This window comes from Tamandua tetradactyla, chromosome 9 (assembly GCF_023851605.1).
Source record: "Tamandua tetradactyla isolate mTamTet1 chromosome 9, mTamTet1.pri, whole genome shotgun sequence".
Classification (NCBI taxonomy): domain Eukaryota; kingdom Metazoa; phylum Chordata; class Mammalia; order Pilosa; family Myrmecophagidae; genus Tamandua; species Tamandua tetradactyla.
In genome coordinates, this window is record NC_135335.1 from 54,659,594 (window position 1) to 54,673,274 (window position 13,681).

General features: G+C 39.9%; 1 pseudogene; it reads right to left on the bottom strand.

The window, feature by feature from the left end:
* Positions 1 to 4,487: 4,487 nt before the first annotated feature.
* LOC143645698 (eukaryotic peptide chain release factor subunit 1 pseudogene) lies at positions 4,488 to 13,445 on the bottom strand (annotated as a pseudogene).
* Between the last annotated feature and the right edge of the window lie 236 nt (positions 13,446 to 13,681).

The following is a 13,681-nucleotide window of genomic DNA, read 5'->3' on the forward strand; positions in this document are numbered from 1 at the left end:
CCCGGGAGACTTGACAGCCGCGGCGCGTCGTGCAATCACGCAGAAATCCTTCTGCACATGGGAGGGGCTGAGACCAGTAGGACTCAGTTAGTGTGCTGGTTTGAAAGGATGTATGTAAAAGCCATGTTTTAATTCCATTTTGTAAAGGCATCCATTTCTTCTAATCCCTATTCAGTATTGTATGTTTGAAATTGTAATTAGATCATCTACCTGGAGATGTGATTCAATCAAGAGTGGTTGTTAAGTTGGGTTAGGTGGAGGTATGTCTCCACCCATTTGGGTGGGTCTTGATTAGTTTACTGGAATCCTATAAAAGAGGAAACATTTCGGAGAAAGCTGGAGATTCTGAAAGAGCTGAGAATGACATAGCCACGAGAAGCAGGGAGTCCATGGGCCAGTCACCTTTGGAGATGAAGAAGGAAAACGCCTCCCGGGGAGCTTCATGAAACAGCAAGTCAGGAGAGGAAGCTAGCAGATGACGCTGTGTCCACCATGCGCCCTTCCAGATGAGAGAGAAGCCCTGACTGTGTTCGCCATGTGCCTTCTTACTTGAGAGAGAAACGCTGAACTTCATTGGCCTTTTTGAACCAAGGTATCTTTCCCTGGATGTCTTTGACTGGACATTTCTATAGACTTGTTTTAATTGGGACATTTTCTTGGCCTTAAAACTGTAAACTAGCAACTCATTAAATTCCCCTTTTTAAAAAGCCATTCTGCTTCTGGTATATTGCATCCGGCAGCTAGCAAACTAGAATAGTTAGCATACCATAGATGGAATATTATGCTAATCCTAACTACAGCCTTAGTTTTGCTGTAAATACCAAAAAAAGAAAGAATTGAGTGAGCAATGGATAATAATGACGTAAAGCTTCCCAAGGGGTATAATGACAGCACACAACTTGGTAACTAGTTCAACGAGACTAAACGGAAATTTCCTGGAAAAAGGGAGACGGGTGTGGAAGGAGCTGGGGGCATCTGGGTTGGGGTTGCGTCCAGGCCTGGGGAGCGGTGGCATCGCTGGCCTCACCTCTCCTCCAGGTCTCTGGGTGGGTTCACAGGTCCTGAGGGCTCCAGACCAGAGGAGGAGGCAGCAGACAGAGGGCCCAGCCAGCGTCTTCTGCCACAAAGGCCCAGCATGCCAGCCTGCCAGCAGCTGTTGGCCTTACACAATAGGAACCAGAAGCCAAGAAGGTCACCATAGGCAGCTGATTTCCAAGGTACCAAGATGGGAGAGCTGATGTGTCAAGGGCCAGTGAGGGCAAGGTCTGGATTGGAAGGGTGGAGAAGAAGGCAGAAGGCATTTGAGGAAAGGATGAGAGCAGGAAGGACACGAGGCAGGGATGTGCAAAGATGGAGAGGTACCTGGAGCAGGAAGGCCCCACAGCTCAGCATGGGGCCTCAGGAGTGGGCAAGCAGCACGCCCATGGTCACGGAAAGCCACAGGAGATGAGTGACTACACGTTCCTCCATGGTGTGGAGATGCCACAGTCCAGCCAGTCACTGATTCATAGGCATGCTCCATGGCCATCATTTCCCAAGCTGGAATTAAAATGTACAGATATAGTTCTTCACATACGGACATTTTTATTTCGGTGACCTATAGGATAGGAATGGAAGTGATTGGATCATAATGCATAGGTATTTTCTCATTTTTAATAGACACTGCCACTTGCCTTTAGAAAAGTTTGTAAAACTTTATGTTTCCACAAGCAACGTACAAGAGTACATTTCTCCCTACCACTTAGCCAGCAATGAAGGTTACAGCTGCCTTTAATTTTTGCCAAAATGAAAGGAGTAATGTGATGTCCTTTTCTTTTAATGTATATTTCCTTTACTAGTGGTATATTTGGGCCTCTTTTATATAATTGCCAGCCATTTGGATTTGCTGTTCAGAGCCTTGTCGCCTTGTGACTTTTGTCTATTTATCCTACTAAGTGGATGTTCCTTTTTAATTTGTAGATTGTAGAAATTAGCACTTAGTCCTCTGTTTTTTTGTAATAAATAATCTTGTAATAAACAGCTGTCATTTGAATATTATCTTGTTTATAGTTTCTTTGCCATATGTAATTTTTATAAAATCAACTCTCTTTCCCTCATTCGAGTGTACATTTCCATACAAGATTTTGTTTTGTTTTATTTGTATGTAAGTCTTTATTCCATCTGGAATTTCCTGTTCTCTTATGAGTTAAGATAAAAATTGATTTTTCTTTCCTCACCATTTGCCAGTTGTGCTAATGCATATATTAAATAATCCATATTTCTTCCACTTAATTAAACTAACACAACTAACTGTCAAATATTGGCTTCTCAAATAAACAGGGATCTAATCGTTGACTTCTGTTCTCTTCCACTGAATGAACCATTTGTCAATCCAATATCTGACCTGCACTCTCTTGTCTACCATTCCTTCAGAGCCAGTTCCATCATTAGCTTAGGCAAAGTCCCTGCTCTAGTTTGCTAGCTGCCAGAATACAACATACCAGAAATGGAATGGCTTTTTAAAAGGGGAATATAATAAGTTGCGAGTTTAGAATTCTAAGGCCGTGAAAATATCCCAATTAAAGCAAGTCTATAGAAACATTCAATCTAAGGTATTCAAGGAAAGATACCTTGGTTCAAGAAGCCGACGACGTTCATGGAAGGGCTCGTGGCAAACATGGTGGCGTCTGCTAGCTTTCTGTCCTGGCTTCTTGATTCATGAAGCTTGCCCAGGGGTGTTTTCCTTCTTCATCTCCAAAGGTCTCTGGCTGGTGGACTCTCAGCCTTGTGACTCTGCCATGGTTCTGCAGCTCTTTCCTTGTTCTCAAGCTTTCTCCAAAATGCTTCCTCTTTTAAAGGATTCCAGCAAACTAATCAAGACCCACCTGGAATGGGTAGAGTCACATCTCCTTCTAATGAAAGGTCAATACCCACAAAGGTTAATACCCACAAGTGGGTGAATCACATCTCCATGGTGATAACCTAATCAAGTTTCCAACCTACATTATTGAAATAGGGATTAAAAGAAACTGTTGCTCCCAAAAGATTGATTAAGATTAAAACATGACTTTTCTAGGGTACATAAATTCTTTCAAATCAGCACAGTTCCCTTCATTGTTCTTTTCCATCAACTTCTCAACTTTTCTCAGACTTTTGTCCTTCCCTAAAATTTTAAGATCCAATTATTCAAACCCATAAAAAGCCCTGTTGAAATACAAATTGCAATCCAATTAAATATGTAATATTAAATTTGGAGATTTTATGATTTTGTATTGTCTTCCTATACAAAAATATAATAATATGCCTTTCTACTTACTTCCATTTATTCTTATCTTAAAGCTTCTAAGAAGATTTTATTATTTTCTTCACGTAGGTATGGTGTCGCATTTAATTTAATCCTAGCTATTTATAGTTTTTGTTATTATTTTCATTTCCAGGTACATATTGTTAAAGTAGAGAAACACTATTGATAATTGTATTTTTATCTTTTATACAGACAGTTTACCAATTTTCTTATTAATTCTAATAATGCAAGTTTCTCTTGGGTTTTCTAAATAAACAATATCTTCAGTGAAAAGAGTTCTACTTTTTCCCAATGTTTATGTGAATTATTTTATTTTATTACCTCATTTTTTAGACTTCCAAGACCATGCTAAATGGTAATGTTAACAGTAGGCTTTCCAGTCTAATTCTTGGTTTTAATTAAAATGGTTGAAATATTTTGCCATTTTAAATAACATTCCTGTTGATTTTTAGTATATCATTTTTTTTTTGCTTCCACTTAAATTGCATGTTTTATTTCTTGCAATCCCAGCAAAAGCACAGAAGCTGATCATACCCATCGCAAACTGGTTTCTAGTAGGCTAGGAGTATGGGAAGCCTTGTCAAAGCAACTGATGCTGGCAGGTCCAATTTGTGGGCACAAATGCATCTGCACAACAGATGGAAGAGACTGTGCACTGGGCCATATCTTCAAGAAATCAGTTGACTTGCAAATACAATTTGTGTCCTTGACACTAACAGTCTAGAGGGAGAGGTTGTGTGAGAAAGTTGATATTGCCTCCTATTAGCTCACCCTTTCAACATTAAACAGAGACCAAGAGAGAATGGTTCCAATATTTTACCGCATTTATTTCTTCTTATGCAATCTAAACTAAGAGCTCCATGTAAATGGGTCACTGCGAAATGCAGCCATTTAGTTTTTCTCCAATCAAAATAAGGAACAAATCAGTATGCTCTCACTTCTATTAACTTTTGAAGATTTACAGCAAAGTATTTTAGCTTCTATGTATGAAGGTTAAAAAGATCATTTTTGCCCCATAAAATACAAGAGCAACCAATTTCACCTTCAAGTAAAAATAAAAACTGGGATTCTTTTTTTTACATTAGTCCCACATGGCATTTAGGAATTTAGTTGTAGGCTGCTATGCTGACATCATGACAAGTCAAACTGTAGGGTTGGATGTAGTTTTGTTTTGGTTTTCTTTTCACTATCCAATGCTCATGGATTAAGCTCTAAAAATGTTCCAATTGTAAAGCAGGATCATTTTGAATTCCACCACGGGTATGATCCTTGGGTTGGGTGCTGAGGCACAGTTTTCTGAACCCATGTCAACCACCTGGTAGTCATCAAGGTAAAAAAAAATCATCATCTCTTTCTCGGTACTCCATTCCCTGGAAATCTACCAGGTACAGCAAGATACCTCCAGTCTCACTAAATCCTTTCACAAACTGGGATCCTTCTTGTGACTCATCTGTGACAATTTCCAATGAAGCTCTGAATTTTGTATAGTTGTCAGCAAACTATTCCAGCAGGGGCATGCTCCCTGTCAGCCCATGCTCCTGTCCTGTCTCTTTGTCTATGAAATGAGATTTATCCTTATCTTGTTCTGGAGTTAGAGATTTTTCTCCTCTTCAGGGCCTTGACAATGAAGAATGTATCTCATTATATCCAGATTTTCAGAGATTATTAGAATCTCTACAGCAACCATTTCCAAAGCCTTTAGTGTGTCTTCAACTCCAAAAGAGTACTTGCCCATGTCCTGACTGATTTCACCAAAATATCATCCTATTAATCTCTTCTCTTGAATAAATTACATGTTGGAGAGAACTTCAGTAGATAACTCAATAACTTGGTTGAATCCATTGTCATCACCTATCAACTAAATTTAAAACTTTTGATTGAAACCTCTGATCAAACCTATCAGGTTGACTTAGTTCAGTTTTAAAGTCAACTGATCCAGCTAAAACAAGACCAGCAACCTTCACTTTGTCCCAGAAATGAACAGCTGCACAACAGTCTCAGCTACTTTCTGAACATAGTTATGCCATTTTTCCATTCTCAAACGCAAAGCAGACTGTCCCCTGCCGTGTTTCTTTGGGAGATCCACAATGAATTTGTGCAGAAATTCTCCTATGTTTCCTTGGAGGGTGCCAAAAAGGGTACCACTGCCATCTATTGCAATGAAGCCAAACTTTCTATCATCTGAAAGTGGGGCTGTAAGAGCCTCCATATGAAATTTGTTGTCACCCAAATACAATGTGTTAATAGGTTTGAAAGGCTCAAAGCCAATGTAGACTTCTTTTCCTTTCTTTCTTCCTTTACAATTATCCCACAGTAAACAGCCAGACCATTTGGAGGAACTGTGTTAAGAAGTTTGAGGCTTTGTTGGGCAGATGGAATGGCTCTAGGTTGCTCGTGACTTAAAGTTAGATGGAGTTCCAAGCTCATCTGCTAACATTATTGCCACTCATGAACTCTGGTCTTTGGGAGGAGTGGTCAGCAAAGCCTTGCTTGTGCCACTCCCCTTGATGAGCCTCTTTGTCTTCCAGGTTTTCAAGCTCCTGTCGGCAGCACTGGGTCGCCCAGTCCCGGGTGCCAGCAGCTGCTGCTCCCTAGCAGCTACTCTGCGGCGGCAGCCAGCACATCACTTTTTATTGTAGTTTAAGCTAGGTCTTTTTCTGTTTTACTTTAAGTTTTTATTAGGAATGACAAATAATGTCATCAAATGCTTTTTGAATGTCTGTTGATTTGATTGTATGGTTTTCTTCTTTAATGTATGGGTGTAGTGAGTTATATATATATGAACATATAATTATATATATTAATAGTTATTATTAGCCACCCTTGATGACATTGGTAGCTAGATAGAGGAATGACAGATAGAGACAGACAGAAATAAATAGAAATCCTGTAACTACTCTGTTAGGTTTTGGCATGAAGTTTGTAAAATGAATTGGGAAAATTTCTACCTTCCCATATGTTTTAGTTTGTTAAAGTTGCTGGAATACAATATACCTTAGTTCAAGAAGGCCGATGAAGTTCAGGGTTTCTCTCTCAAGTGAGAAGGCCCATGGCAAGCACAGTCAGGGTTCCTCTCTCAGCTGGAAGGGCACATGGTGAACATGGCGTCATCTGCTAGCTTCCTCTCCTGACTTCCTCTTTCATGAAGCTCTCTGGGAGGCGTTTTCCTTCTTCATCTCCAAAGGTCACTGGCTGGTGGACTCTGCTTCTCATGGCTATGTCATTCTGCTCTCTCAGAATCTCTCACATTCTCCAAAATGTTTCCTCTTTTATAGGATTCCAGTAAACTAATCAAGACCCACCCAAATGGGTGGAGACACACTTCCAGCTAAGCCAGTTTAACAACCACTCTTGATTAAATCACAACTCCAGGGAGATGATCTAATTACAGTTTCAAACATACAATACTGAATAGGGATTAGAAGTAACGGTTGCCTTTACAAAATGGGATTAGGATTAAAACATGGTTTTTCTAGGGTACATATATCATCTCAAACCAGCACACAGTCCAATCTCTCAAATGTAAATCTGTCTATTGCATTTTTCAGCTGCTCCTGTTGGTTCTGCTGTTTATACTTCATTCTAGGGCTCTGCTCATTATCCCTGTGATTCCCTTACTGACCCATCTAAGCAGATGTTCCTTTTTCCCTCCTTCTCTGAATATGTCGGTCTTCTCAGAGTCCCAGCTTTTGGAATTATTTATCCTTCCTGTTTTTCCTGTTCTCCAGCTCACTAATTTCAGCTTTGTGTTAATTTCCTACTCTCAGTTTCTTAAAGTTTATTTTGTTGTCCTTTTCCCAAATTTGCAAAACGAATTCTAAGTCTCTGGCTGGCTTTTTGTTTTTTTGCTTGCTTGCTTGCTTAATAATGAATGCACTTGAGATTACACATTTTCTGGATGTGCTATTTTCCCCATGTCTCACTAGTTTTAGTAAGAATTAGTCTCCTTTTTAGGATTTCTAGAAAGTCAGTAATTTTCCATTTCATTCTTTTCTGATCCAAGAGTTCTCAAAGAATGTGTTTCTTATTCCTAAGCATCATTAAATATTGGATGATTTAACCTAGCTTTCTTAGGTTATGATCAGAGAATGTGGCTGGTCTTGGAGTTGAGAAACCTGAAAATTCAGTTTGACTAATTACATCATCCTATTAAGTGAGAAAATGTATCCTAGGCCCACCAGATTAGGGTTTAATGAGCAAAGGTAACATATCTAGATACATGTAGTACAGGGCAATAACGTATTAGGATTTTCTTTCTGGCAAAATACATTGTTTTTATGAGTGTTCCATGGACCTAAGGGGGATGTCTTTTAAGATACCTATGTTTCTCCTTTCATCTCTAACATCAAGTTTACTGGCCCTTGTTTTAGTTTCCTAGCTGCTAAAACAAATTCCATGCAATAAGTTTGCTTAAAACCTATTTTTAACAGGAATGTATTGGCTCACAGCTTTGAGACAATAAGTCTAAAGTCGAGGCATCAGCAAGGCAATGCTTTCTCTGTGAAGATGATGGTGGCACTCTGGGGCTGGCTGCGGGCAAGCCTTAGTTCTTGGCTTTTCCATCACATGGCAACCCATGTGACGGTGTTTCTTTCTCCTCTGGGTTCCCTTGATTTACAGCTCCCAGCTGCTCCACCTGGTTTTTGCTCTGCTCATAAAGGGATTCAGTAACCTGGATGAAAACCCAGCCTGATCCAGTTGGGCCATGCCTTAACTGAAATCACATCTTGAAGAGAATTTATTTGCAATGGGTCCACATCCACCAGAACCTGAGTCAAGACCAAGGACATGTTCAAACTGGGGAACACAATTCATTCCACCACAAACCTTCTGTGAGTCACTTTGACCATTAAATTTCATTGGCCTATATGTACTCCTTTCCTCTAATTGAGAGTTGGAGAGAAAAGAAGAAGTGAGTGGAAAGGAAGAGGAAGGCCAGAAGACGAGGGGGTGGGAGGAGATTGGAGAAGGTGTGCAGGAAGGATTTGCATCTGCATGAAGCAAGAGAATAACACCCAAGCAGAGAACATGAATTTTCGACTACTCTAAAACCTTTGAAGCAGCTTCTTAAAATCTTTGCAGTGGTGTGGCCATGTCAAAACATGGCTCCAAGATTATTTGCCACTCCTCCCCAGAAGAGGCGAGTGTGAGGTCCCATTCCTAGAGGCTGGGCTCTGTGAATAGATGGCTAAGAGATTTGACAAAAGTGGTGCTTTGTCAATTTCCAAGCCCAGGCTTGAGGAAAGAGGAAGTTTCCATTCCCTGGATCATGGGAACTGCTGTCACCCGGCCACCATGACACGAGAAGGCTGGGCCACATGGAGAGGCCACATGGAGTCTTTCCAGCCAACAGCCACAGCTGAGGTCCTGGTAGCAGCCAGCATGAACCACCAGATGAGTGAGTGAGGACAGCTTTTCGATGACTCCTGCCCTGATCAGCATCTGACCGCAACCGAGCAAGGGATCCTCAGTAAGATCCACCCAGCTAAGCCCAGTCAACCCAGTCAAGGAAGAGAAGGTGAAGGAGGAGGAGCTATATAAATAAAAATGAGAATAAACTGGCTATTGTTTCCTTAAGTCACTAAGTTGCAGGGTTATTATATATTCAGCAATAATAACTGGAACCAGTGGTCCACTAATTAGGGCTGTTGGCATTGAAATAATAGCTAGGCTGAGAGCATCACCTTGGAAAAGACCTGCTGATGTCAAGCAGGTTAGCATTTGCTTGACAAGAAAAGCCTGTCACCTTGAAACTTCTAAAGGAGGAGGGTCAAACTGTAGCAGCCAAGAGCAGGGAGCAGGCAAGGGGGCACCTGAGCAGATAGGAGGAGGCTGTTTGCACGTCATCCGGGATATCGTGGTACAGGGGTGTTTACAGAGCACGGACTCTTAAGTGTCAACTGTAAGAGGCCCTTGGGGCTGCAGTTCAACCTTCCAGTTGCCAGGAAGACAAAACCAAACCATTTCAATGAAGTTTCTGGCAACAACATGGTGGGTCAATGCAGACTCTATGCCTAGAGCCAGGCATAGCATAGAATAAAAGTATATTTGCTCAGAGTAGGGATCATCAAGATTGTTGGAACAAATGTGGAATTATATGGCCCAAGACCTTCACATTTTTCACAAAACACCCCTAGAATTGAGAGAGGCTGTCGATCTTGGAAGATGGATTTGGAAATTGAGGCCAACCCATGGGATTTACAAACAATGCATCACTTGTTTCTGAGCCGTTTGGCATGTACCACCTCAAATAAGGTGCAGTTTCATCTCACTCTTGTTTGTTTTCCAATTTCTTTTCCTTTTTTTTTCTTTTATCTTGGACCTCAGGTGCACAGAGTTGGGATTCACATTACAACATTGTCATTGCTCCATGCATGGCCCTCTTTGTTGAACACACATGTCTCTCTGTCTGCATCTGTATCTGTATGTATTATATAATGAACACCACTGAACCCGCCAGTCAACCCAAGGATAAAAATGTTGCCAATAAATCTCACCTTCCTATGGGTTTTTCCCTATATTTCCCTTTGCCTCTTTCCCCAGAGACAACCACTATCTTGAATTTGGGGTTCATCATTTCTTTTTTCAAAAATGTACATACATATATATTTTGTCTAGCATTGCACTTTAAACATTATACTGAAAGGACATCATACTATATAAAGTCTTTGACACTTGCTATCTTACACATAATTTTACCCATACATCCATGTTGCTGACTGTGGTTTTAGGTTACTCCTTTTCACTCTTGTATAACAGTCTACCTATCTGCTTAGACCCTGCTTTAGGCATGGGATGTTTCTAGTTTTTTGCTATTAGAAACAGCTGCACTGTAAGTACTCTTTCTCTTGACTTCTTATATACATTTGCATGCTCTTCTCTCCAATATATATCTAGGAATGGAGTTGCCAGATTATAGAATAGGCTCATGTTTAAATTTACACATTTTCCAAAGTGTTGTACAAATTGGCCCTCCCACAAACAATGCATAAGAAATGCTCTTGAAGTGCTTCCTCTCCAATACTTGATGCTCTCAGACTTCTTAATGTTGCCAGTCGAATATGAGTGCAGTGGGGTAGTGTCATGTGATTAGCACATCCCCCATTACCAATGAGGTTCATCATTTCCTCAAATTTATTGGTCCCAGGTGTTTCCTCTTCTTTGAATGCATGTTCACGTCTTCTACCCATTTTTTTTTTTAAGATTTGGTTGTCTTTTTCTTATTGATCTGTGTGTTTTTATAGACTTAATACTAATCCTGAGTTGGATAAATTCGTGAAATATCTTCTATTTTCTACCTTGTTAACTTTTAGTTCTGGCTTTTCGTGTTTGCTTAAGAAATCTTTTCTCACCTTAAGGTCCCCAAAATAGCCACCTATATTTTCTTCAAAAATTTTTAAGTTTAGTTTTGATATTTTTATTTTTGAATATATAAAGTTGACTTAATATGTGGTTTGTGGTAGAAATCCAATTTTCCTTTTTTCTATATGGGCAGTGGAAAACCAGCTTTTCCACTTCCATTTATTGAAGTCTCCCACCTCTGTCCTAAGTCAAGTGGTCAGACACTGTGGTTTTGTTTCTGGACTCTCAATTCTGTCCCACTGGTCAATTTTTTATCCTTACCATACCAATACCACACTGTCTTAATGACTACAGCTTCACGATACATCTTCTTATCTCTAGGAAAGTCCCCCCACCCTCACACCCACTAATTCTTCATTGGAGGCTTCATGGCTATTCCCAGGCCTTGGATGTCCCCTCTAAATGTTAAGATCCAGGTGTCAAGTTCATGAAAAACCCTGTGAGTCCTGATTGGAGCTGCATTAAATCTAGAGATTTGGAGATTGCTGATATTTTTATGAATTTGAGTTTCCCTATTTTTTTTTTTTTTTAACATGGACAGGCACCGGAAATCGAACCCAGGTCCTCTGGCATGGCAGACAAGCATTCTTGCCTGCTGAGACACCGTGGCCCACCCTGAGTTTCCCTATTGATGAACACAAGCTGTCTATTTATTTGTGTCTTCTTTAATATTTTTGTATATATGGATTTTTGGGGTAAAGGATTTACAAATAATTGATTAGATTCATTTCAAGGTAATTTTGAGGGGTTTTTTTCCTATTATAATTTGTTTTTGCTATTCTGTATTGATTTTATATCTTACCACCTTGCTATACACCCACTACTTATAATAATTTGTAGATTTTTGTGTTATCTCTGTAGGTAAGCATATCAACTGCAAATAATGACAATTTCCCTCTTTTTCCCCCACCATATGCTATAAATTCCTTTGTCTATATAATGTCAAAAAGAAGCGCAGATATATGGAACATTCTTGTCTCATTCCTGATTTCAAAGAGTATGTTTACAAAATTTCTCCATTATAATGATTCCTTTCGTATATTTGTAATTACCTTTAATTAGATTAAGGACATTTACTGTTATACCTAGTTTAATAAGGTTTTTAGTTTTCAGCAAGAATGGGTAATTTTACCTGATGTTTTTTCTACATCTTTTAATCTAGCAATTACAATTTTTGTATTTCTAATATTCAATCATCCTTGCATACCTGGGCATTTGGTTATGGTCATTATTTTTAAATAGTGTGGGATTCTATTTGCTAATATTTTGTTCAGGATACTTGTATCCATCTTCATAAGTGAGTTGGCTAATAATTTGGCTTTCTCGTATTGTCTTTGTTTAGTTTTTGTTTCAAGGTCATAGCCACCTCATAAAATGAGCATGGGATGGTTTACTCATACAAATTAATTGTTCTATCTCAGCTTGATAGTATCCTCAAGTTAAGCAAGATGGGAAGGAGCCAAAACAAGGTAAGGGGTGTTTTGCAAGTTATCTGGATATGAACACACACCTGGTTTTCAAAGATAGCCTATTTCTGTCTCAACCCTGACTACATATTAGAATCACCTGGGAAGTTTTAAAATATCCTATGATGGCCCCATCTAGGCCAATTAAAAATGAATCTGGGGGCTGAAGCCAGGCAATGTATATATCAAAAATCCCTTGAGTGAGTCTACTCTCCAGCCAAGATTAGAAACATTGGCACGTAAGAGTCGAAATTTTCCTTCCATGAATCAATCTCACATATTTTCATCTTATTAATGAACCAGTCCTTCAGTTCATTAGCCAATAAATTTTTGCAGTATTGGTATGTTTCTGGAAACACATTAGGCTTTATGGAATTGATATTACTTGGTCTCCACCTCCAAGTTCAGGCCGATTGGGAAGGAAAATCTACCAACTTAGTTCTAGTTTCGAAACAATCGACTGAAAACCTGTGTGGCTACAGTGACACTGATCACAGTATACACAACACAGACACTGAACCATAAGTGATTGACTAAATTATGGCTAATTTAGTCAATGATGTCTATCGAAACACAAAAAAGAAAGTTATACAAACACAATAATGATCTAGTGTTTATGCATGCTACAAAATGGTAGGTGCTGATAATATCATTTTGTAATATATTATGATATAGAAAATAGTTGAATAGATAAACGAAAATAGCCATGCTACTTGCTTTGTGTGTAAACAGGAGCCATTTTAATTTGCTCTAGTGGGTTTTTTTTACTAGTCTCTCTGCAATGCAGAGGAATTTCCTATGCAGTAAACAAAAAGTTAATGCAAAATATGAGCTAGCTAAGAAAACACAGGCCATCCTTCTTTGACTGTAGCCCCCAACAGAAACTGAAGCCCACTTGGGATGTGAGCCTGACAGACGAGAACAGAGGGAAGACACTGAGCCAGGCTGGCCCCAGCACAAGACACTTTGGACATGTGGATGCATCAACCTGGAGGAGACTGGAGAAAGGCAGCTGGGGCACAGAGGGGACAATTTGTACGAGAGTCGTATCTTGAAGTCCAGGATGTTGGAATGGGACATTGGCCATGTCAGTTCTACCTTCCTTGCCCTTGGCTATTATGAGGGTAAAACAAGACAAATACGATGTCAGCTCTGTGTTTTACATATTACATGAAGATTTCCTTTTAGAGTCTGGTTGCCCTGCTGGATTAGTTTTCTATTACTGCATGATCAATTTCTACAAACTTAGCAGCCTAAAGCAAGTCTTACGTATCATCTCGGCTTCTGTGGCTCAGCTGGGGCCTGCACTCGGGGTCTCCCTGGGTGGAAGTCATGGTGTTGGTTTACTGTGTAGCTTACCTGAAGGCTTACCAAGGGAAAAGCTGCTCCCAAGATCCTCAGATTGCTGCAGAATTTACTGCCTTGTGTTTCAGGACTGAGGTCTTGTTAGATGCCAGCCGGGAGCCACTCCTAAGTCCTTGCCATGTGGCCCCCTTCATAGGCTCTTATGTTTTCAATATCCCACTCTGGAAAGGTCCCAGTCCCTTTTCAGGTCTCACCTGACTAGGTC